Consider the following 24,800-nt stretch of genomic DNA (forward strand, 5'->3'; position numbering starts at 1 on the left):
TTCATCACTCATAGAAGACTCTGAAAATGTGCCAGGTGGTTCCAGTGGAAAACCTCGATGTTGTACCAGGAGCTTGGGAAATGTTAACAGAAGTAATGGAGCTGTCCTGGGGATCTTTCAGGAAACTTGCATTGGGCCATATGGCAGTTTGTTTGACCACAAGGGAACAAACTCGGCATCTGCTGGTTCCTACCATCTGGTGAGCAGCAGTGAGAAGTTACAGACTCATTGCTAGAAGTGGCATCTATTCTCAGAAAATACAGAGGTGGTAAGTCGTTACTTTGCAATGGGGTGAATGCTGCTGACTCCATTCGTCCCGTCACCTCCCTGACAAGAGCAACCTCTGTGAGATTGCTAATTGACTCCCATTAGTGGCAGGATTAAACAGGCTTAGAGTTTATCAAATGGTAAACCAAAGATGTAACTGGACAGCACTTTGAAGAGCGCTTTAGGGTCTCCCTGGTCTCTGTGACGGATCTAGATCCGCTTCCTCTTCCCTGTGTGCAGCTTCATGAGGAAGCTGATGGCAACAAGCCTTCTCAGAAGGCCAGGGGAAGGCACGTGGGGACTCAAACCATGCACATACAGCATGAGAACGAACATGGGATGACAATACGCTGCTTGTCTTCCTTTAGCCATGGTTTCCCTTGGCAGCAATATGTTTCCTGTCTACTTGCTCCACCAGTGTTTGACCAAATGTAGGAAACAGCTTTCTCAGTCCACACGCAAAAATACTCAGCCTACGGTGGATCACTTGACAGTCAGGTATTCCTCAGCCGCCCAGCTACAAAGAAAATAGGATACATTGGAGAGGTCACAACAGTTGTGAGAAACATCAGTTCTCTGACTTGACTTTGTTGCAATTCACCATAGGAACTAAACCACTTAATTCTGTGTAACCTAATACGCAGCAGCATTTTTACCCCACAACACAAGAATCCACAGCTGGACTCTGACACTCCCTGTTACGCAGCAGTTCTCTCAATACTGAGGTGCAATGCCAGGTTCTGACCTACTATGTAGGTAAAGCTCTGCTCCATGGCCATTGCCTCCCGTGGCATCCAGGGAAATTCAGACAGACCAACAGCACAACAAGGACTGGCCTGGCGTAGCCTACCATACCCTGAAGACCACGGAGCACTGATGCTTATCGCCTTGCATTCACCAGGAAAGCTCATTTCTGTGCCTTAGCTTTTGCACACACACTAGACTAATCCAACTTATCTTTCTACCATCTGGCATGGAAGAAACATAGTGATTGTTATGGGTATTTCTATTTTAAAATAATTCCATGGCTTTTAGATGGGACCACACGAGTGCATAGCTAGCTAGCTACAGTATTTGATGACTGTTACTGAAATAAAACCCGTGACTTTCTTCTGGAGCCACCTGCAGCCCCCAAGGCAGTGTTACAAACCCACCCTTCAAAATTTATTGAGCTCTTACACAATTATATCCCGCACACTTTCTTTCAGTTCCAGAAGGAATCCAGGATTGCTCGGCACTGCCACATTTTTCAGCCCTTATGTTAGCTGCAAGATAGAAAATACCTCCTCTCAACAGACCTTCTTGCCAAGTTGTTGCGCAAACTTTTTTGTCTTTCTTAAAATATTTTGAAAAGAAAAATATGTTCCAATAAATTGGCTTTGACTTCTATATTCAAATGACAACTCTAGCTTGAACCCAGCCACATGTTACATCCATTAATAGAATTCATCTGTTATGTTTTTGCACAGATAATGCAGGCTCCCCCAAATGTGCTTTCATAGTTCTGCGTAAATAAAAACACAACAAAGCCCAACTTTTTCTCTCCCTTATCCCCTGCCAGCCCGTATAAGCTGTGGGGAGGGATTTTGTTGTAAGATAAACTGTGTAGGGTCCATTCACGGTACCTATCAAAGAAAGCTCTTCTGTAAAAGCAATTGACACAAAACACCAGCTGCTTGGCAAACAGGCCCTGAGAAAAGAGTATAAATCACCAACTTGGAGCCAGTTTGGGGTTTTTTTTGCATTTGGTCCTTTCTCTGCTGTTCACGAAATGTCCATGTAAGCCTATGAATCTACGATGTGCTACTTCTTCTGCCTGCTGATCTTCCATCATCAGTGATGCGATGGCAGAAGGAAGAACAGTTGCCTAATAAATCAGAGGATTAGCTGAGCAGCAGTTTGACCCTTCACGAACCACTGCTATCGAACCTTGCTCTCGCCCCACGCTTGCACCACTGCAGAGCAGAAGACAGAAGGGCTACACCACTGCCAAGGGATGTGGGGCTTTGCCCCTGCGCTTGGACAATATGTGCTTTCCCGCATCCCTGCCCAGGAATGGCAGGTTTGGGTTGGAGCTACCCTGCTTCCATTGAACTGTTTCATCCTGATGTAAGCCTGGCTTTACCGCAGCAGCTTTACTATGACTCCGAACATCTAAAACTGCTGGTGGCCTTCTGAACTTCATTCCTCACTTCCCATGCCTGCAGTTTATGCATTTTAACTTTAGCAACCCCTGACCGAAGAAAGCCCAGAGTGGGAAAGGCATGTCCCCTTGCGAGGGGCAGCGAGGGGTGGAGGCAGGCTACAGGGGCAGCCCAGCAACCCTCCAGCTGGTGCTTGCCTGCACCGTGACACCATGCTGTTTCCTTGCACGGGGAAAGTAACCTGCTCTTGACTTTGCCTCCAAGAAGGTGACGTGACCGCGAGCATGTCCCTGCAGCCGGCTGGGTGTCAGGGTTGGGCTGGAAGCATCACACCTTGACAGGTATAGGTGTTCTTCTGGGGTTGCCCCCAACTCCCGCTCCACTTGCTGACACCACTTGTGCATGCCACACGCCCCCAGCTCTGCAGATGAGCTGCAGCCCTTGCAGGGCCGTGCCCAGTGCCAGCTGGGGCCGGGGCAGCAGCCAAGGGCTGAGCGAGAGTTTACCAAGCACCACAAGCCCCCACCTGCTCTGCTGGTGCTGAAACCCCAGCACAGTGATGCTCTAGGTGCAAAGAAGGTGCATTGCACCCTATTCTCTGATGTTACAATGAGATATAAAACCTACAAAGAGCAGAAAGAGAGGCAGAGACAGTGAAAGCTCCTCAGAGCTGGCAGCACAACTGGGGTTTTGTTCATAAGCATCACAAATTAGCAGTAAAGCAAAACATTTAAGACTGAGTTTGCCTTTCACTATTGCTGCTGCAGCTGACTTGTGTTCATACAAATGAAGGGAGGTTTTGACTTCTAACACAGATACAGACTTTCTGAAATAGACTTTTCTTTTTTCCTCTCTTTCCCTTTTCCTTTTCCTTTCCTCTTTCCTTCCTTTTCCCCTTCCCCTTTCCTTCAGACCCTTCCAGTGAGTTTGGGTCTGGCTGGATATCACCTCTGCTGCCCCTTTTGGGGCCATTCCCCATGCTTTCACTGAGGAGTACTGCAGGTTGCCTCACCTTGGTCTTCTGCTCACGTTGCAGGACAAGCTTGTCAAGCGTCTGTCCTGCCTGTGCCCTGCCAGTTCTGGCAGCTCACACCAGCGAGCCCCTGCCCAGCATCTCCTGGGCTTGTGCAGCTCACTGCTGCAGGCTCTCTCCCATGCCAGGACCGGTTGCATTGCTGCTTAAATCTCTGACACCAAATGCTGCTCTCCAGGCTAAGCCCACGGCAAGGAGCTGCGGGCAATGCTGGGCATCCGCCCCTCCCTCCCTGACCCCACAGCAGGCAGGCTCCTTCCACGCCACTCTGAAGAGGCTCCTTCATGGACCTCAAAGAGGTGGATGAAAAGCTCCACAGAAATGCAAAACATTGCTGCATTTACCAGGGAGAGAAGGGGATTTTCCTTATCACTGCTTTTGTATTGAGCAGTAACAGCAGTGTGTGGCTGGAGAGGGATTTCTGTAAGGCAGAGAGCTGGCAGGGGCCTGTGCATCTGGGACGAAGTACCCCTTTCTCCCTTTCTCCTCTTCTCTTCTCTCCCTTTCTCTCCAAAGCTTGTCAGGAGCCCTTGAAAGCCTTTTGCAAGTTGCATTTCTGCATTCCTAGTTCAGAAGTGGTTCAGGGACAGTTGGGTGGAAAAGGATGGGCAAACCTTTTGCCTCTTTCTCCTGGAAATGCCTTGAATTGATGAATTATTTTGGTGGGACAGAAGGGAAACAATAGTTAATTTTTTATTAAACCACAATGCCCTCAGAGGTTGTTTGCTTCCCAGCTGGGAGAGCTGGCATCTGTGTCACAGCATGGGCTTCTGCTTCTTGCAGATTTACCCTCAAAAGCAGGGGGTGAATTTTTTCTGCCTTTCTGTTCCTCTGTGGGGCAGCTCATTCTGTGCCCAGTGCAAGGTTGGGAGTCACAGCACTGACTTTTTCTCTCCTTAGAAACAAAGAGTTAAAGGAAAAGAAAGAAAAGGCTTCAGATCCATTCATGGAAGCCCGCTCAGTGGCAGATGCCTGCTTTTCCAAAAGCTGCTTGCAGGGGAAGAGCTCTGCAAAGTTCTGTTCATTTGGTGACCAAACTTACGCATGATGTTCCCACTCATGAACAGTTTGATTCAGTTGTGTTAATTGGCATCACAGGCTACTTAAAGTGAGGATGGTGGAGATTGAGGCACCTCTGTGGATTTCTTCAGGGACCAGTGGCTGTCCTGACACTATGAACTTCTCAAGGGCATTATGCTTCGGCTGCAAACTGCCCTGGATACCAGGCACTTGGAGGAGGAGGAGGAGGAGAAAGAGAACTCCAGAAATGGCTCAGTGAAGTCCTGCAACACTGTTCAGGGTGGTGCAAGGCTGGTGGCAAAGCCCAGACCCGCTGTGACCCCCTGGTCTGAACCTCCACCCCCTCAGCTGTCATGCTCCTTTCCACAGCCAGAAACTGAGGTTCCCCAGCAGCCCTCAGGGCCAAGCACCAGGCGAGTACCAGGCTTAGCAAGAAGAACCGATCTCACTCGTGCAACTTTAGGAAGCCAATCACAGTATGCTTCATCGAGCTGGTCTTAGCACCTGCTAGCCTCCTTTTGAGCCACCTCTTTTCTGCTACATCTAATGCAAAAAGAATCCCCCCTTCCTGCTAAACACTGGGGTTTCCATGGATATCTGAACTTCATGCACCGCCTGCTTGTGTCCTTGCCTCAGATGAGAACAAAACTGCAGCAGGACCATGGCAGAGTGCCTGTTGAGTATGAACTCTTTTAGCTATAGTGAAAGAGCTGAAGAGTTTTCTTATTTTTAGAAATAACTCCCACTCTTGACTGGAGCGTAGAGGGATGCTTTCTGCGCCAGTGTACACTGTGAGAGGTCCAAGTAGTTCCTGAGGTTACGCTGACCTGCAACAGCTGAAGATCTGATCTACGTATCAGGGCTGGAAATAACACAGGCCGGGCAGAAACACAGACAGCCCGATTCTTCCTTGCCTTATTGCTTGTTCAGCACAACGGTGGGAGAAAACAGCATTTTCATTGAGCATTTTAAACTCATCCAACCTTTTTTCATATCTGGAACATACAGCATAAAAGTGAGTCTCCTCTAAGTTTAGGTCTCTGACCAAAAACTTAGATCAGATTCTCTCTAAATTGCTTGCTGGGGCTCTTCCTTCACTGTGCTGAGGGACGGGGCTCTAGATGCCCCAGATTAGATCATAGGAACATTCCCTTATATTCCTCATTTTAGATGCTTCTAGTCACACTTGAGAAAGATGCCTGGAAGAATAAGCATGAGCACCCCTTGATCTGCCAAGTGGATCACTTTCTAAGGGTACAGAGACCTAAAAGCCTCTCAAGTTAATCATGCAGAAGACACTTACAGGTTGAATTTCTCCTAACAACTTGCCAGAGAATAGTTTTATGCATTCCAGCAAGATTGCTTTCATGTGTATAAACAGCATTTGAAAAACCTGAATATTGCAAGATCCCAGGACCTGGTTTTGCTGTGTCTGATACCCAGAGATACAGCTGGCTGAAGACTGCAAAATATTTCCCTTCAGTGATTTTGTAGAGTGCTTATAAGAAGTTGGTTCATCCACATCGGACCATCTTCTGTGTTTGTCTCCTGTGGACATCTGAGCTCTCAGGACAAAAATTTCAGGGCCAGCCATGTTTCCAAGGCACATACACAAGGAATCACAGACACTAGCATTTGCAATTTCACAAGTCCAGGCTGTCTGCCAGAAATACTTGTGCCTTCATCCAGCCAGCGAAAAGAAGCAAATGCTGTGTCACTCCTCCAACAAACCGAGTGATGGAGCTTGAAGAGGAAACGTGGATTAATCGCTTCAGATACTACAAAACTGGAAACGACCATGACAGTAGGAAGCACACACCTGATTTCTGCAGCCTCATGGGTGTGAGTCACCCATTGGAGTGATAGATTTGGGTATCAAGTGATGCAGCAGATACTCAGCATGCAGAGGAATAAGTATTTCAGCACACCCAACTGCTGCAGCTTTCACTAGGAGAGCAAGGGAGGCCAAGCTTTTTAAAAGGCCGTTTTTTGGACACGCTGAAATAGGTGGACCCCAGAACTATTTTCAGAAATAGACAACTCTCCTGCTACTCAGTGTTGCAAAAGTTCATACAGAAGAATAGCGAAAAAGGACACTGCACAATCTCCTAGGTGAAAATGGGTGATCAGATACTTCAGAGGAGCCAATCCCCACGTTGGTGAGAAACCACATAGACCGTTTGTTATTTGTGCAGTTCTCAATAGAAACCTTTCATAGCACTTTGCCTTTTCAGCACCAACAAGGAAGCTCCTCGCTCCTGAGATTCTTGTGAACTGATTTTCAGCTGTTAAAAGATTTATTTCCAGCCTTGCTGGAAAGCTGCATAGCCCTAGAGCCACTAGTAGGCACTCATAACATGCCTACCCCAGGTCCTTAAACTTGGGCAAAGTGGGAGCTGCATCTTGCAGGGTCCAAGGCTCAGCTTCAACACTTGCACAATCACATAGCAACAGACCCAGGAACAGTTCCTCATTACCAGCCTTGTCCGACAATCAAGTCTTTAACGAGAACAAAGGGTGACAGTGATTAATCATTAAGACATTTCTTGTTCCTTGCTGCACGTGTTGGAGGCAGCCTCCTGCCGAGGCAGTCTGGCAGATTTCCTGTCTGCGCTATACCAGGGCCCGGGTCCGGACACGCAGAGATGTCTTTTCCTAAAGCCAAGCGTACAGATGAACGTCTTGTCTCTGTTTCTGAGCACGGCAAATTCGGAACGCATGTGCATTCTGCAAAAATAATAAACCCTCAGCTGTACATCTGATTGCTGGATATTCAGGCGAAAAGACCTAAAGGGGATTTGTTCGCGTCAGAAATTTTCCCAGAGATTTCAAGGATGGATTATTAGCATTTTACCACGTGCACTGTGATGAACTTTTAATGTGATCTTCTGGCATAACGTATATATGAAGGTATCCATTTTAGAAAGATTTTGTTTATTTGTAATGAAAATAACATGCACGTGTTGAAAGTTCAACAGAGGAGGTTATTGTGAAATGTCTGCATCAGAACAGGAATGTTGGCTCCATCAAAGTTAATGGCAAAACTCCAGCTGACTTCAACAGGACTAGAATTTCCTCCCAGGTCTCCATCCAGCCACAGGGGCACAGGGGCACTCTTGGCTTGGAGTGACCTCAGCTTACACCTCCTGCACACGATACTTACCTGGTTAAGACAGACACCAGCAAAAAGCCTCCACTAATATACCTGGGCAAAAACTATCCTGAGGTCTCTATGGAGCTCTGGCTTTAAATGCCTCATGCGCTCAAACTGATGAAGACTCCTATCGGGTTTTTGACAAGATCAGACACATAACGAGTTGTTCTACTTCAGCATTACCATTTGCAATGGCTGTAATATGCAATATCCACATTGCAACAAGCCAAGCCCTTTAGTTTATCATCACAAAATTGCAGGAAACCAAATTAGAGAGGTTTAAGAAACGGCCACTCCTCAGCTAGAACAAGAGCTGGTGTGAATGGACCTGTTTTGCCTGGTACTTCAGGACAAGGTATGTGCATGCTTGCAGGCTCTGTGCCTCCGCTAAGGAGTGGTAATTTGCAGCTTAGACAGTGAAAACTTCCTAAACTGATTGAATAAGACATTTGCGATTATCTGTCTGTATCTTTAGTGTGGGCACATATTATCTGTGTGTATATATAACTTATTCATCTCAGTGTTCTTGTCTCATGGTTGTATGGTTATTATCTTTCCCCAAAATTATCTAACCTGAGGGTGATACAGAGCATGGAAAATTTCAGCCCACTTAGAAAAACTATAAGCAATCGAAATCAGGGTGTTGTAAAAGGAAACACTGGGTGAATTCAGTAATAGGTGGCACTCTCACATGTGCATGCTTATATTCAAATGTCCAGTTCACAAAGCAGTGCTAAAAATGACACTGAAGTCCTACATATAACAGGCTTACATATAACATGTCTTTTTTGGCATGTCATCCTCATACCTTATTCTCACGTCTCCTCCCCTGAGGCAGCTCTGACGGTCCCACTAACCCAAGGGCATATATACCTGGGCACCATACAGGGGAGTGTGGTCCAGAGGTCCCAGAGCTTGTGGAGACCTGCACTGCTATGATCACATGGAACACTGCCAAGTGAACTAGCTAAGTGTGGAATATATATTCGCAAAGGCCACTATTTGGTCACAAAGATAAACCATGCTGAGGGACATTTAGCTCAGGAGGATGCTGCATGAATGCAGCCGTCTTCCAGACCCGAACCCACCTGGTATTGTCACTGTAAGATCAGGTCAACACTGCTGCCGCACTTGCAAAACTATTACGTTCTAACAGATCTGATGGAAGTAGAATAAAAGAGTCTGTGCATTTTATTCTTGATCATAAATACTAATGTGAAATTCTATAGGAAATTACTGTAATTTTTTTATCCTCTTGATTTCCAGGCTATTTTCTAGTTTCCTCAGATTATCCTACTGGCATTTATCTAGGTTTTCTTTGCACCTTCCATATCCCTCCTCATATAGGCTTCACCATCTCTGCTATTTGTCTGTAGTTTAAACACACACCGAAAAAAAAAAAAAAGGATGATGACACAATGTGAAAATTTTCCTTAAGCAATAAACCAAAGCAAAGACCATAAAAAGCCATTTTTTTCTGCAGGAGGGTGTGAGGGAGCAGGCAACCTGAACAAAATATTTAATGAAGAAAGAAAAAATAATTAAACATAAAGAAAACAACAACAACAGAAAAACCACATCACTGGGACCAAACACTTGAATACAAATAGGCACAACATGGGTGACATGACTGTCAGAGACACATATTAAGATCAAAGCCCTCCTGCTGAGAATACACAGCAAGAACATGAGCATCCTTAAACCAGAGTCTTCTGGGATCCGCTTTCTAAACCAACAGCTCTAAACTCTGCAAGACAATGCCTAATACTGAAAAGCAACATGTGAAGAATGTCTCTGACATGCATCACCATGCACTCACTAAAGCCTCAGGTGGGACATGTGATGGGACTGGATCTCTGTGTTCCAAGTTACCTGACCTGGGACAATGACTGATGTTAACTAAGATCAGCATTTGGGGCTGGGGGCCAAGCGTCACTGGGCACAGAAAGGGTTGAGGGGGGACAACAAATCATTTCGCCACCGTGACAGCCCATGGCACTGGTGCAAGTGCACAATGCAGGGTTCAACACAACAGATATGACTGCCCATCTACTCGGTTTCAAGTGAGTCCCTAACACACGACACCAACTGCAGTCTTCTCTCTTCTTGCCGAAGGGCCTTCTCCTTCCTTTATAACGATCCCTGTCTTAGTTATAAACCAAGTTAATCTATATGGGTGTTAATTTGTAGCAATTGACATCAGCCTTAGGCTTCTGCCATCCCCTCTCGCTCTTTTGATGAGTATGATAAAATGGTGCCAGTGGCTGCAGCAGCCTGAGGGTTTGACAAATCTAACTATTCTTCATCTGTCTGTGCCAACAGCAGTTTCCCTAAAATGTGAAAATACCAGGTTTCCGAAAGAGCACTCCTGGGGTTTGCCTCATTTTTCACTATGAACTCAAGACGTAGAAAGCAATGTGATCCTACCAGGTATCACAGCAGCTCTGAACACATCTGCTGTGGGTCAGGTGAAGAGTAAAGCCAGGACCCTGAGGTTTAGGAAAGCCAACTTCCAGCTCTTCAGGGAGCTAGTCAATAGGATCCCCTTGGAAACTGCCTCCGGGACAAGGGAGCAGAACAGAGCTGGCAGATCTTTAAGGACACTTTCCATAAAGCACAAGAGCTCTCGATCCCCTGGCACAAGAAATCAGGAAAGGAAGGCAAAAGACTGGGATGGCTGAGTGGAGACCTGCTGGTCAAACCAAAGGGCAAGAAGGAAACGCACAGGCGGTGGAAGAGGGACAGGCAGCTGGGAAGGGCACAGGGATGCTGCCCGGTTCTGCAGGGAGGGGGTCAGGAAGGCCAAGGCGTGGCTGGAGCTGAACTTGGCAAGGGACCAAAGAGTAAGAACGGCTTCTACCGGTATGTCAGCCAGAAAAGGAAGGTCAGAGGAAGCACCCCCCCGTGATGAACATGAGTGGCAGACTGGTTACAAGGGATGAGGAGAAGGCTGAGGCACTCAAAAACTTCTTTGCCTCAGCCTTCGCTGGCAGCCTCTCTCGCCACACCTCTCGAGTGGAGGGACTGCAAGACAGGGAGGGACTGGGGCACCAAAGTCCCTCCCACTGTAAGAGAAGATAAGGTTTGTGACCACCCGAGGAACCTGAACATACATACTATGGGACCTGACGAGAGGCATCCCAGAGTCCTGAGGGAACTGGCTGATGCCATTGCCAAGCCCCCACCATGATGTTTGAAAAGCCACGGCAGTCAGGTGGAGTCCCTGGAGACTGGACAAAGGGAACATTGCACCCATTTTTTAAAAGGGTGGAAAGGAGGGCCCTGGGAACTACCAACCTTCAGCCTCACCTCTGTGCCTGGGAAGATCATGGAACAGATCCTCCTAGAAGCTGTGCTAAGGCACATGGGGGACAGGGAGGTGATTTGAGACGGCCAGCATGGCTTCACCAAGGGCAAGTCCTGCCTGACCAACCTAGTGGCCTTCTGTGATGGAGTGACTACGTCAATGGACAAGGGAAGAGCTACAGATGTCATCTGTCTGGACTTCTGTAAGGCCTTTGACACAGACCCCCCCAACATCCTTCTCTCTAAATTGGAGAGACATGGATTTGATGGGTGGACTGTTCAGTGGAACTGGTTGGGTGGTCACATCCAGAGGGTAGCGGTCAGCAGCTCAGTATCCAGGTGGAGATCAGTGACAAGTGGTGTCCCTCAGGGGCCCATACTGGGACCAGCACTGTTTAATGTCTTCATCAATGACACTGACAGTGGGTTCAGGTGCACCCTCAGCAGGTTTGCAAACACCAAGCTGAGTGGTGCAGTTGACACACTTGAGGAATGGGATGGCATCCAGAGGGACCCGGACAAGCTCCAGAAGTGGGCCTACATGAACCTCATGATGTTCAACAAGGCCAAGTGCAAGGTCCTGCACCTGGGTCAGGGCAGCCCTGGTATCAATACAGGCTGGGGGATGAAGGGATGGAGAGCAGCAGTGCCAAGAAGGAATTGGGGGTGTTGGGGTGCCAGTAGATGAAAAGCTAGACATGAGCCAGAAATGTGTGCTTGTGGCCCAGAAAGCCATCTGTATCTTGATTTGGTTAAATCAAAAGCAGTGTGGCCAGCAGGTCAAAGGAGGTGATTCTCCCCCTCTGCTCTGGTGAGACCCCACCTGCAGCGCTGCTTTCAGCTCTGGGGTCTGCAGTACAGGAGAAAAATGGACCTGTTGGAGCAGGTCCAGAGGAGAGCCACAAAGATGGTCAGAGGCTGGAGCAGCTCTCCTGTAAGGGAAGGCTGAGAGAGTTGGTCTTCAGCCTGGAGAAGAGAAGGCTCCAGGGAGACCTTATTGTGGCCTTTCAATACATAAAAGGGTGTTTATAAGAAAGACCGTGACAAATATTTCAGTAGGGCAAGCTGCGATATGGCAAGGGGTAAGAGAGTAGATTGAGACTAGATAAAGGGAAGAATTTTTTGATGATGAAGGTGGTGAAACGCTGGCACAGGTTGCCTAGAGAGGTGGTAGGTGCCCCATCCCTGGAAACGTTCAAGGTCAGGCTGGACGGCGCTCTGAGCAACCTGTTCTGGTTGAAGATGTCCCTGCTCATTGCAGGGGAGTTGGGCTACATGACCTTCAAAGGTCCCTTCTGACCCAAACTATTCTATGATTTTATAATTCTTCTCTGGGGGGTGACAGGGTTAAATAGAGTTTACCCACTTCTGCTTTCAGCCCTTCAGAGTTAGCTCTTTGCCTTGCCAGGTTCCCCATCATGGGAGTTTATCTGCTGTCTTACTTCCCCTCTGGTAGCATTACTGGACGTGGCAATGCCACATGGTAGTTACTTTTTTTATCTGGCTTCAGAAAAACAGAGGTTAATCAAAGGTAACAGAGGGCCGCTACCAGTGTAAAATGGCACAGGCCCTGCAAGGAGAGCCTAGCATCTCACCAAGCTCAAAGAAAGGTGCAACAGTATTTGCATGTATTGGGTTGTTTGTTCTTTATCTCCAACCTTTAGAAAGCTGAGATGGAGCCAGCTACAGAGGTCAGAATAGCTTGATCCACTGGGGACTAGTCCTGCCTTGGACAGCATGCCTGAGAGGAATTATCTCAGGAAAGGCTTCCTTAAATCAGATGAAGTCAAAAAGAATTATACTTCTGGCATTTATTTAAGCTATTTATTGCCCAAATCTTGCAGCGTGGGAAAGAATAACAGACTATTGAGGGCCTGCCGTATGCCAGCTATCAGACAACGTGTGACTCTCGAGAATGGGAAGGGTGGTGCCAACAAAAACCTTGAACTTCTTCCGCTCATTTTGCATTATTCTTGTGCAAGAGCAGTGAAAACCTGTTTTGCATCCCTGCTTTTAAGCAGACCTACTGACGTATGACAAAGAACAGGTGGACAGAGTATCACTGTCATGTTTTCTTTCTCTGGGCAGGGGAAAGCACAAATGCAATTGCCTATGTCTACAAATCATCCTCAAATTATGCTGTGGCATTTCCACATTTGGGAAATAGCAAAGGTCAGTACCTCGCAGTGCAAGGAAGAGGGGTCTCTGGTCAGCCTGTTAACTCATGCTGTCTCCCCTGCCAGACAAGCCCTGGGCTTTGCTGGGGGGGACCCAGTGTTGTCTTCTGGCAAGGCCTTTGAGGAGGCATTGGGGAGATTCAAGTTCTGCCCCCATCTTCACATGGAGGTGGGACTTGGTCCGTGGCTTGAAGAGTGAGCAGGACTCTCTTTTCTCTCATCCTTTTGTCTAACATGAGTTCTTCATTAAGTTACCATGAGTGCTAGTGAGCACATCTTAGCAGCAACAGGTTCTCTTTTCTGCTGCTAAACGTTGTGGCTAAATGTTTTGTTTCAGTTTTCTGTGCTCCTGCTATCCTGTCCGCAGAGGTCCTTGGGTCCTTGTTTCATGTGTCAGCGCAAATGCAGAGGAAGGAAACTTCACTGTGAACTTTGCTTTCTTGAATGTTTATCCTGGCTTTGGCTGTCACTCAGCCTCTAATGCCCATGGGGAGGAATTATTTCAGCACCCTCCCCACTGCCGCTGTGTTCCCTACTCCAGCCCTTTCCTCCTCAGTCTCACAACACATACTGAAAATACGTAAATAATATTATCTTTAGAAGCAATTAATATCGAAATCCTTTGTCAACATTACATTGCTCAGCTTTCCTCCAACAATTTGGAGAGCTTGAATACAATCCATAAACAAGACAGCAAGCAGCCTCGAGAATGAAGGTATTCAGCAGCCTGATGGACACAGCTACACAATTTAATAAACACATAAACTAAGAAAGGATTCAACTTATTGCGGTCAGGCTTTTCAAGGGACAGAGTATATCCTTCTTACTGTCTGGTGGCACAGCTGGGGTGATAAAAGTACAGGAAGCAACCTTTCATAGACATCTGCAATGCCTGTTGAGATGTGTTGGACCAGACAGCACAGACAAAACACTGAAGTACAAATAACCAGCTGAGGACTTAACTGTGCTTGCAGGGAGAGAAAGCAAAAGGAGAAACCAGCTGAACTAAATGAACTACATGGAGTTGTACTACATTCTATAAATACTTGTTGGACAGCACAGAGGTAAAAAAAGGAGTTGGCTTGGTTTGATCTGGCTTGGCCTGTAGAGGTCATCCCTTCACAGCCCTGACAGTTGGACAACAGTACAGGACGAGAGAGAAGTGTTCACTTATTGCAAGCTTGCCTTATTTTGGATTTTAGATATTCTAAACCTGTGTATTTGCTCTACTGAAAAAAATATCTTGATCTGTGACATCCTTCTCCCTGTCCTAAAAGGCAGAAGCTGGATTCACTCTTGGGCAATAGACAGCATATACCTCCTTTAATTTCAACATAAGGTTTAAATGGAATTTACTTGACTCATTGGTTTGTACTATCTTGCACAGACATAAATGTTACCCAAAGGCTGCTTTGCAGGCGGCTCATGCAAGTGACCTTCCTTCTGAGCCACATAAAATTTTCTGGTAAGTTTTTTAGATGTTACAGACAGAAGAAGCCTAGCAGGCTGGAGACTGTGTATTTAAACAACAGGAGAAGACTCTAATACAGAAGAATTCACCTGCATTTGTTAATTAGGGGAAGAGCAAAAATCTTGTGATGTTTTGAGCTGTGGGTTCAGAATGTTTAGAATAAAGGTTTGATACTGGATAGCAAGGAGTTGTGATGTGACATTTATGGTGTTTGATACCAAAATGCTTGATAAATTGTACTAAACTTACTAGGAGTCTTGATAAAACAACTCTGAAATACTATGTCCCTTTTGTTTTCACAGATATGGAATTGATATGATGGGAAATAATGTGAGTTTTAACCAATGGCATATTGTACCTCAAATGTGTGTTGAAATATGTATGATTATTAAATTATATTGCTTGGGATGTAGGGCTAGAAGGGCAGGTTTATGAAGTGGTTGCTTGCCGTGGTAAAGAGCTCTTGCCAAGTTCATCTTGTTCTCCAGACCAAAGAGGTGTCAAATTCAAGGAACAACCCCTTACTAGTGAGATCTTGCCCTGTAAAAATGGTTCCTGGATTTTAGTAAGGACGTTAGCTGTGCCTCTTGATTTCTGCCCTGCTTCTCTGTAATAATTTGTGTGACTAATCAGCGTTGAATCTAACAAAAATAAAGTGTTAATTAAGCTTTATCTAATCTCAATCTAATATGACAGCAGCAACCCACATCTGCTGCTTTGCTGTGCACTCCTATTTGGACCACCTACTATACATGGATAATTAGGTGTCGCAACTACTACAGCATCTAAATTCAAGAGAGTGCCAAGTAATTCAGACAGGCACCGTAACAGCCAGACCCACCAGTCCCTGCCTTTCCTAGACATGCAATGGACAGGAGCTACTGAATTGTTCCACCTAGGAGCCAGAAACAGATGAACGTCATGTCATTAGAAAGTTAGGTATCTAATCCAGTCACTCAGGCTCTCCCTGTCATTCGTGAAGTGAAGGCAAGTCATTGCCTCCAGAGGGTTACTGGCCGAGTCTGGCCTCAGAAACAGATGGGGTGAGTCTGGAGGTCTCCGTTCTGCTGAGTGGAGGAGCATGGCAGGGTAACTTGGACACGAGGCTATATATTGAAATGAGACAATTCTTACCTGATGGTAAGAAATCTGAATAAGAAATTGCAGGGCCGTTAAGGCTGTAGTAACAGATTTAGGAGCCAAATGCAAATGCATCGGAAAGATTCCACTAGGCTTTGGACCAGGCTCTGTCATAAAGACAAGTTATTATCTGCTGTGATAACTCGAGGGGAAGCAGGCCAAAGGACGCACAAAAATACTGCAAACCTCATCACGTAAAGGTGGAAGCAAATGACATGTAGAGAAGAGGCACTTTGTGGCAGTGCAGTTGCATGTGTTATCCCTTCTTGCAAAGCTTCTTTGTCATGCTATTCCTCCATTCTAGCCTTGGTAGAAAATGATAATATAACATAATGCCACTGACTAGAAAAAAGCTGGGTTTGCCTTAAAAAAAAAAAAAGTAAAATGTCACTTTGTTACCTTGCTTCCCTGTGTATCAAAGCTGGCAATCAATACCATGACCCAACAAGATGTTTAAGTTCTTAATTTCCTCAGGCTGGTATCAGTGGCATATCACTGCAATCCAAACAGCTCTTTGTAATTACATTTAAAATACTGTTTTTCACAGTTCTGGGTATTTTCAGTGTGTTCACATAAAGACATTTCACATATTTGAAGCAAAGTCCTTTTTCCCAGCTACGAGGATGAACTGAAATTTATTGTGTTTCGGTTGGTCTGGCTGAAAACCAGTTAGACTTTGGAAGTGAGGAAGACTTGTGAATCTGGGCCAAAGTACCAACTTTTTCTGCCTTTGGTTCCTACAAGGCCTATAGAGCCGACACCATTACAGACAGGAGGGCTGAATGGTATTGCTATTTTGAGTCATCAACATACTATTTTCCATTCCTTCTGCTTTTGAAAACATTAACTTGTTAACAGAACAAAAATGGGTCATTACTAGCTTCATTTAGCCTGCAGAAACTCTGGTGCTGGTAACAAACTCTGGGAATGTTGGAACCCAACCTCCTGCAGAGCTCAAGCTGTGGAAGCATGGCTGGAGGGGAAGGAAGCGTTTCTTTGTGCACAATATAGATTTCCAGGTTTCACTGGCTGTTGGTGAACAGAGTACATTTCATCTGGAAGGACAGAGACACAGTCATGAAGCAGTCAAGTGGCATTTTGGATGAGAAGTATACTTTAGAAAACCCCTATTACACCAAAAGGCATGGAGGGGAATGCTTGCAATAAAATATTGTTCAGGTGTGGCCCTTAGCAGTAATTTTACATGCCTTTAGACATTAAACTGCATGTGTTCCTTGTTCATTACTCCTGTCTTTAATGAATTTTTGTTTTGTGGCCTGTCTACTTGTGGCTGGTGCTGTTAATAAGTGAGGGGCATGGAAAGGGATGTGCGGAGAACTCCAAATCCAAACACTCTCACAGAGATGTGTTTGCTTCTGGCCTGCATCTCTCGAGCTTTTCTGGAGGAATTACTTCAACTAATGCCCATCTTGTACCGTCACTTTGCAAGGATAAAGGGCGATCTAATATATTTTCCTCCCTTGCTCACATCAGACTTATCTAGTCTTTGTCCACACACACTGTATGACCTGATTTTCCTCTCTGAGATAAGTCTTCCTAAGCTGCTAAAAGCTGGTCTGAAAAGCCAGCTCAGAGGTCAAGTGAGCAGGTTTTCATGATTTCACTGGATATCTTTAAGGAGAAGATGAAAGCTCTGAGTTACACTGCTAGTCTGCCAGTATTAGACATAAGCTGGGTCCAATGAGATCTTGCAGTGCTCAGTCCACTGGTAGAAAGCACATCCACCTTGAGATACCAGAAGTCCCCTAGCCAGGGCAGCTATGAGTTTAGATAAACAAAAACAAATGAAAGGGAAAGAAACATAAAAATATTCCTAAGGGCCAGGCTGACACCTTACAATCTGGTATAAGTAAAGGCCTCCAGTCACCACAAAGACTTTGCCATTTCTTTGCTTCATGAGCTCTGGCAGAGAGAAATTGTCTGCTGAAATTAGGGACAAAACTTCCACCAACCTATGCGAGGCCATGGGCTCCCCAAGAGTTTGCATGGATTTGCAGGGATCAGAAGGATCCCTGGCCTCTGCAAGAGGCAGACATTTAAAGGCATGGCATACTGAAAATATGTGGTATAAATGGCACAATGGTTATATAGATAAGCAGACAGCAGCTGATATATTCCTTCCTAACAAAGAAGGACACCCCTCTTTACAGCTGAGAGACCTATCAGCATCTTTGATATCATTGTTCTTGGGGGAACTGCTGAATAAAGGGTCTCTGTCTTTTTGAGCATAATTGCAACTGATTTTTTTTTCCTGATGAAGAATGTAGTCATTGAGCCATAATGACATTATTTGGTGAGTTAAATTCATCCTCTAATCCCTCCAAAATGGTATAAATTATTGAATAAGTCACTCAACCCTATAAAAGCACTTTAAAAACATTTTGTTCAGCACGATAATGATCAGACAGAATGTAGCAAGAGTTACAGTAAATTAGACTCATGCTCCAAGCTGGCTGCCACTCAATATACTCATAGCTAAATTCTCACCTACTGAGTAAGACACTCTGCCATGGATAAATTAAGACATAGTCAGTTCTAAAGTGTATTGGCAAGGACCTATAACTCCTTCCCAGTTTTAACAGAGCACATCCATGTGATTTCTCGAGTCAGAGAGCTGCACAATGTTGTGCCTTGGAGAGATGGTGCGGTACCCCTGAGCAAGCTCAGAAACAAGGCAAGTTAGTTTGGGTAGAGCTAATATTTCCAGCACGTTTCCAGCATGTAGATTAGCTTCCTAGTTTCTCTGCTGCCAGCCTCAAGCAGTGCCACAAGTTACCCCTAAGGTGCCTACAACTCACCCAGAGGTGAATCTCTGAGTGAAAGCCCTGGTGTGAGCACCTTGTCTCATCCTACCACTTCCCATCTCTTACAAGGCAATCGTGATGCCCCAGTAAGGCGAGTCCTTGCAGCGTTGTGATACTGGGATAGGGAAGTGGGATCCTCACTTGAACTGAGGTCCCTCACGAAAATTACTATCACTTATCATTGGTGATAATAACAACTATAGATAACATACCCGAAATACTCAGCTGAGAACACAGTTCGACAGCACTAGTAATCATATAGAACTTGTTAGTTTTTATTAGTAGTATCAGTGTGACAAAATGATTATGCATGATGTTCATTAACAAGCACATGCTAAATGCTTGAGTGTTAACCAGTGACCATGACAGATAATGCATACTGATAATTACAACAACACTGCTGTAATTTCTGCATTTTCTGAATTGCTGATAGGTAGCTGAGAACTTACAAAGCCGAAATGCCTTCACTAAGCATTCCCATGTGATTCCTTTTACTCCTGCCTAGTAGAGCTGCTACAGCCCTTAGACTTGAGGCACAGTCATGGACTAGCAGATACTTTTGAATCAGGTTCATTCTGAGGAATTTGACCCGTCTCACAAAACACTGCCCAGGTTTGTTCCTGTGCTGGAACCGAGAGCCAGTGTGCTTGGGAGCCAAGCCAAAGCACTAATTCTGCCCAGTTTTCAATGTATTCTGGGAAATTTCTGCCCACAAGCTAAACTTCAGCTTGTTTCTCTTCATCGTAACTGATGCCTCAGCAGAAACGCTGGCCTGACCTTCTCTGCTGCCCTTCATACAGTGCAAAAATCAGTGATACATCCACAATGCAGCAAGATCCAGTGAAAGTTTTCCATATAAGTTATACTTGGTTGTAACAGCTTTCTCCTCTCCTGGATTCTATTCTATTCTAAGAATAGAATTCTAAGAATTCTGAGACCATAAGAACCAGTAAACAGCTCCAGCTACCCGAGTATCCTGTTTCCAACAGCAACTGGTACGAAATACCTGGAGTACAGGGAACAGCGTTTCTCCCCCTCACATACCTTTTCGCTGTCATTATTCTTGTATGCCTCTGTCAGGCCCTCCCAGATTTTGCTTGTTCAGGCTGAAGAGTACTGGACTATTTAATGTTTCCAGTTGGAGGCCATTCATACCTCCTGATCATCTTTGCTGCCTTTCTCTGATCCTCTTCTAGGGAGAATGGAACTGCAATGCAGCAGTCGAAACGTGGATGAATTATGGGTTGAAACACTGGGATAATTACATTTTGTAGTCTGCTTTCTATTGCCTTTCTAATACTTTTACCTGCTATTTGCTTTTCTGATAACTGTTGATCCTGATATTTTCAGAGAACTACTCATAATAACTCAATTTATCTCCCCTGAGCAATGGCAGCTAAGTCAGAGCTCATTTTTTTTTGTACATATACACAGGATTGTTTCTTTTAACCATGTCTTTACTCTGAATTTATAGGCATTCACCATTTCATATAGTCATTGAGTTTTCAGAAACCTTTTCTCCACTTTTTGCAGCTGGCTTTTGGTTTTACACTGAATAATTTGTGTTATGAGCAAACTTTATCACTCCGTTACCCCTTTTTCTAGATCTATGTGTCTGTTGCACATCAAAGGTACTGGCCTTAATCCCAATGATAAAATTCCCTTATTAAGAACCTGACCATTTATGCCCACAGTTTTTTTCCTAACTTGATCTGACTGTTTCTCTTAGCCCACCAACAGTCTGAATTTTGTTAGGTAAGAGTCTCCACATCTCCTTATTTACATAACAGAACTATAAGAAAGGAAAGTTCTTTTTAAGCCCAGATGGGGAGCAGAAAACAGGTATCTGCTAAAACGGAACCAAAATCCATCCACACTGGCACTCCCAAGTTACATACTTTCTGTAACCAACCAGCAGACCACTTCTAAAACCCAGGACAAAACCCAAGAACCCCAATATCCTACATTCTGGCATTCAGAGATGCCAAAACAATCCTACATGTGAGCTAAAGCATCTTGAAGTCTGTTCTAATCTATGCCAGCTAGAACAGTCCTGCAGGGACTGCCATCTCTGGCCAAGACTCTCCTTGTCATGTCCCTGGCCATGCAATAGTCCCTGTGCTTACAAAGCAGTGCAAGGTATAAATCCAGTTATGCTGGCTTTCTGGATACTTGGGGATGCCTGTATCTGAAAAATCTCAGTTGCCATTCCAGGACAACTGTCCATAGGTTTCATAGCATTGGAGTGACACATTTAATAATCTCTGTCCTGATCTTCTACATTGGAAGCCAACATGTGAGGTGCTGACACAATGGACAGTCTTCACACCTTGGGGACAAATAAAGCTACCACATCTGTATTATTACCTTAAGATCTGGATTATTACCTTAAGGTTCCTTACTATCACAGGCATGCTTTGAGAAGTGAAAAAAAGATAAGGATCATCAAGAGATTCCTGTCACCATGACCTCTCCTGCAATCTTCTGAGGACCGAACCAAGCATACAGCTGTATCTCTGCAGGGAAGATATGTACTGGAGACTGAATCAGGCCCACTTCCATAAACTCTGAAAATGTAAAGACTGATACGGGCTTTTCTTCCCTCTAGATATATCAGGCTGGAGCACCATTACATTAAGAGCAAGAGGTGAAATAAAAGCACAGATCTGTAGAAGATATGGAAAGATTTGGAAGACAAGCTTCTGCCTCCTGGAGAGATAATCCTTCAAAGAGAGCATCCAGTGACAGTAATAGCAGGGGAAACTTCCTGATTTGTTTTCTAAGACCTCCCCAACGTTTTCCTTAGAAGACAGAGTTCCATATTTCAATGTCATCACAAAACCAAACAGCATTGTTTTACCTGAGGCCAAGGTCAACCTGACAAACACTTGTGCCAGAGATGCCCAGCACAGAAGTCTGCGTAACCACTGGGCCTTTCTACTTGTTGCCAGACAAGTCATTCAGAAAGATTTGCTAGATGGCTCTGCCAAACTCTGTAACCAGCAACATGAGGCATCAGAACTATACTTCTCCTCTTCAGTGTCTTTTCCTGGAGTTATGCTGTCCCTGGCTGATGTTTTAACCTAGCAAGGAACAAACTTTCTTTTCGTTCCTTCTCTGATCTTTTGAGATTCCCATCAGTAATGCTGGGAGAGCAAAGCATGAATCATATGAAGCAGGGATGGAAAACTGGCTGAACATCCTCTGGAGAAGACAGAAGTCAGCTGACCCATTGTCCTCATCACTGCTTTCCATCTCCCACCCCATTTCCTCTCCCTGATTCTGTCTTGCTCTACTCTGTTGAACATTCTTCCCATGTAGATGGGAGATGATTTGTCTGGCAGGACATTCCCTGAAAACCGGCCTTTGCTAAAGTCCGCTGGGCAGCAGCAGCACTCCCTCCCTTTTGTAAATGACTCAGATGAGTAGGCCCAATGACTCAGTGGTTTGGAGAGCTTAAATATCAAGGGACTATTGAGAATAGCCTTCCCTAGCTTGAGTAAGAATTACAAATCTCAGTACTTTAGGACTCAAAGATTCCCTCAGCACACTCCCAGCTCTTTAAGTTGTTTGTACCCTCCCTCCGCTGTATTGCAAGGCACAATCAGGTGGTACTCTGATGAGAAATTGGAAATAAAACATCCTTCCTTCCTGTGGCTCCTTAGGCATTACACCGGGATCCTCAGGGAACAGAGTCTGCGTGAAGACATCAGCATTATCCCCCAGTTTCTGACCTCACAAGACCCAGAAATGTTTTCACATTTTTCTCAAACTGCACCTTCTCTGTCTCTTTCCTCCAAGAAAAGGGAATAAAAACATGTAAGATTGTTGCCATGTATCTTCTACAATGCAAAGGAGACAATTGCCAGAAAGCCTCTGAACTAAGTGGCAATGGAAGTTTGAAAGCTGCAGATGAGAGCAGCAGGTCCTCTCTCCTGTCCACCACAATGAATGCACCTGGCAGCCTTAGGTTGCACCAGCAAAGAGTAGGCAGCAGAAAACCAGACATTTCCAGGAGCTGGAGCAGTCTGAAAACCACATAATGGGAGATGAGAGTCTGAGCAAAATGAGAGAGAGGTTGCTTCATGTATGAGAGCAAAAAAAAAAAAAAAAAATTGTAAAGAATTATTATTGATTTGCCTGAATGTTCCTTTCCATATATACAAAGGAAGCACCCAGAATCACAGTGACCAAAATAAAGATGCTATCCAGATAAATATGTGTTTACATGTTTACTTTGATGTAGGTGAACAATAAGGAGTAGAGGGGATGAAAATACTCTCAAATAATCATACTCTTAAAGGATTACATTAAGCTTTGATACACTGTTCATACATCCAGGCAGGAAGAAAATATTATTTAAAATGAATGTGATTTTGACATATGTAAGTAATTTTATTTGTCCACATTTTTGTTCTACTTTCTTGAGGAAGGAAAATATGATGTACTGTGAGGGCCTAAAAACTTAATCTTGACATTTATCTCATTTGTTGAAAACAGATCCCTCTGAATTGATTTAATAAAAGCTTCAAGTGCCAAGTTTCCTGCTTGGAGCAATTGTTTTAAACAGTAAATGAAGGTATTTCAGTACCCTTGCCCCTTTTTTTGTTCCAACTCCACAAAATCACCATTTTTTTTTTTACTTCCAAATGTTGACTCTTTTCATTATTTCTTAAAAATTTTCAAGTTCAACAATGACACTGTGGCTACTTTTTGGTTTGTCCTAAATCCTGTCAGTACCTTCTCCTGTCAAATCGATATGCAACCAAGTGAAGATGGGAAAGAATAAATACCAAACTTTGCTGGAGGTACTTAGTTTTTTGGCAGTGTGTCTGTTCAAACACATCAAAAGTAAACATTGGCTTGTACATATTTGCAAAAACCGATCAAGTTTTACGACGATAAGAAGGCAGCTGCTTAATGACTCTCCTGATGTTCCAGATAGGATTTCAGAGTGCTAGGACTGACTCGTGTCATTTGGTACATTTTGTAGAAGGACAGCGCACCAAATTTTTCACTAGGAGGGAGGAGAATCATTGCAGCACTGGGAACAGCAGTGTTGCTCATAGCTTTGAGTACATGTAGAATTCCTCAAATAGTACGATTTATAACCTCCCTTCTTCCTCTGGCTACTATTATTAATGGAGTTGTTATTAGTATTGTACTAGTTTAATTTAATTACATTGGGTGTATTATTGCATTCTGACAAAGAAGTCCTCTGTTGTTATTGTCTTCTATGGTGTTAAACTCTTGGGACACAAAGAACACTCTTCAGATATAAAAACTAAATTCAGGAAGCTTGGAGAGCTTTGAACTTCAATAGTAGTTAAATCTCAAAAGACACCAGTTTGTCCTGCCCCCCTTCCTAGCAATCCGATTATTTTAACCGGAACAAGTAGCAACTGGGACTGCTTTCTGGAGCCCACATAAAACCCAGTGGTGGCAGGAATGGCATAAATGGTCTTATTCTCCCATCTTCAAGTTTTCGGGAGAAATCACCCAAATTATGTCTCCTTGTTTCTGAAAGGAGCTGGCAATGATGCTGCCAATAGCATGAATTCCCGCTGAAGAGCAGGTCCGTCTGCTCACTCTGCCCAGAGGAGTAGGTGAGCCCTTGCCCCGGAGCGAGGTGCTTCACAGAGTGACCCACCAGGGAAACCAACCAATGTAAGAACCCCAGCAGACTGAAAATCCTTCAGTGGCCAGTTTCAGGTTTGATGTGAGGAGGAAAAGACTCGAACTTTCAAGCAAATGGAACACAGGTCCCCCAAAGGTCACTTTCTTAAATCCCTGGCCAGCTGATTGGCTGGTTGACCACCTACACATGCATCTAACCAGCTACCTATGTGACTGTCTTATTATTTTTCATCACCGTTTTATCTTAACTCCTCCAAAACTTTGTCATCTGATCTTTGACGAGCTTTGAAGATTAAACCTTAGGAGTCTCTAACCATTCCCATCCACTCTGACAGGAGCAGAATCACACTGAATCTATCCATTTTTAAATGCCTCCCTGTAAGGCTCTGACCTGGATCTTAGGTAGAGTGGAGCCCCACAGCGATATGCATTTGTATATGTTCAAACTCTGACTCCAAAGAAGGATGCTTGAGCATATTTTAATTCCTATCAAGATGTGCTGTGAGGTACCATTTCTCCTTTTCCATGACAAACAGACACAGGTGCCTTTTTTACTGTCAGCTCATCCAGCTCCAGTTTATAGACTGCTTCCCTCATGAATGCTGCTCAATGAATCTTATTCAGAT

At 44.7% G+C, this 24,800-nt stretch overlaps 1 protein-coding gene across 3 annotated transcripts in view; it reads right to left on the minus strand.

Moving 5' to 3' along the window:
• Positions 1–24,800, minus strand: part of MAML2 (mastermind like transcriptional coactivator 2) — a 216,323-nt gene that overhangs the window by 13,432 nt on the left and 178,091 nt on the right. The gene's annotated exons all lie outside the window — the stretch shown is intronic.

Source organism: Falco punctatus (assembly GCF_963210335.1).
Source record: "Falco punctatus genome assembly, chromosome: 2".
Classification (NCBI taxonomy): domain Eukaryota; kingdom Metazoa; phylum Chordata; class Aves; order Falconiformes; family Falconidae; genus Falco; species Falco punctatus.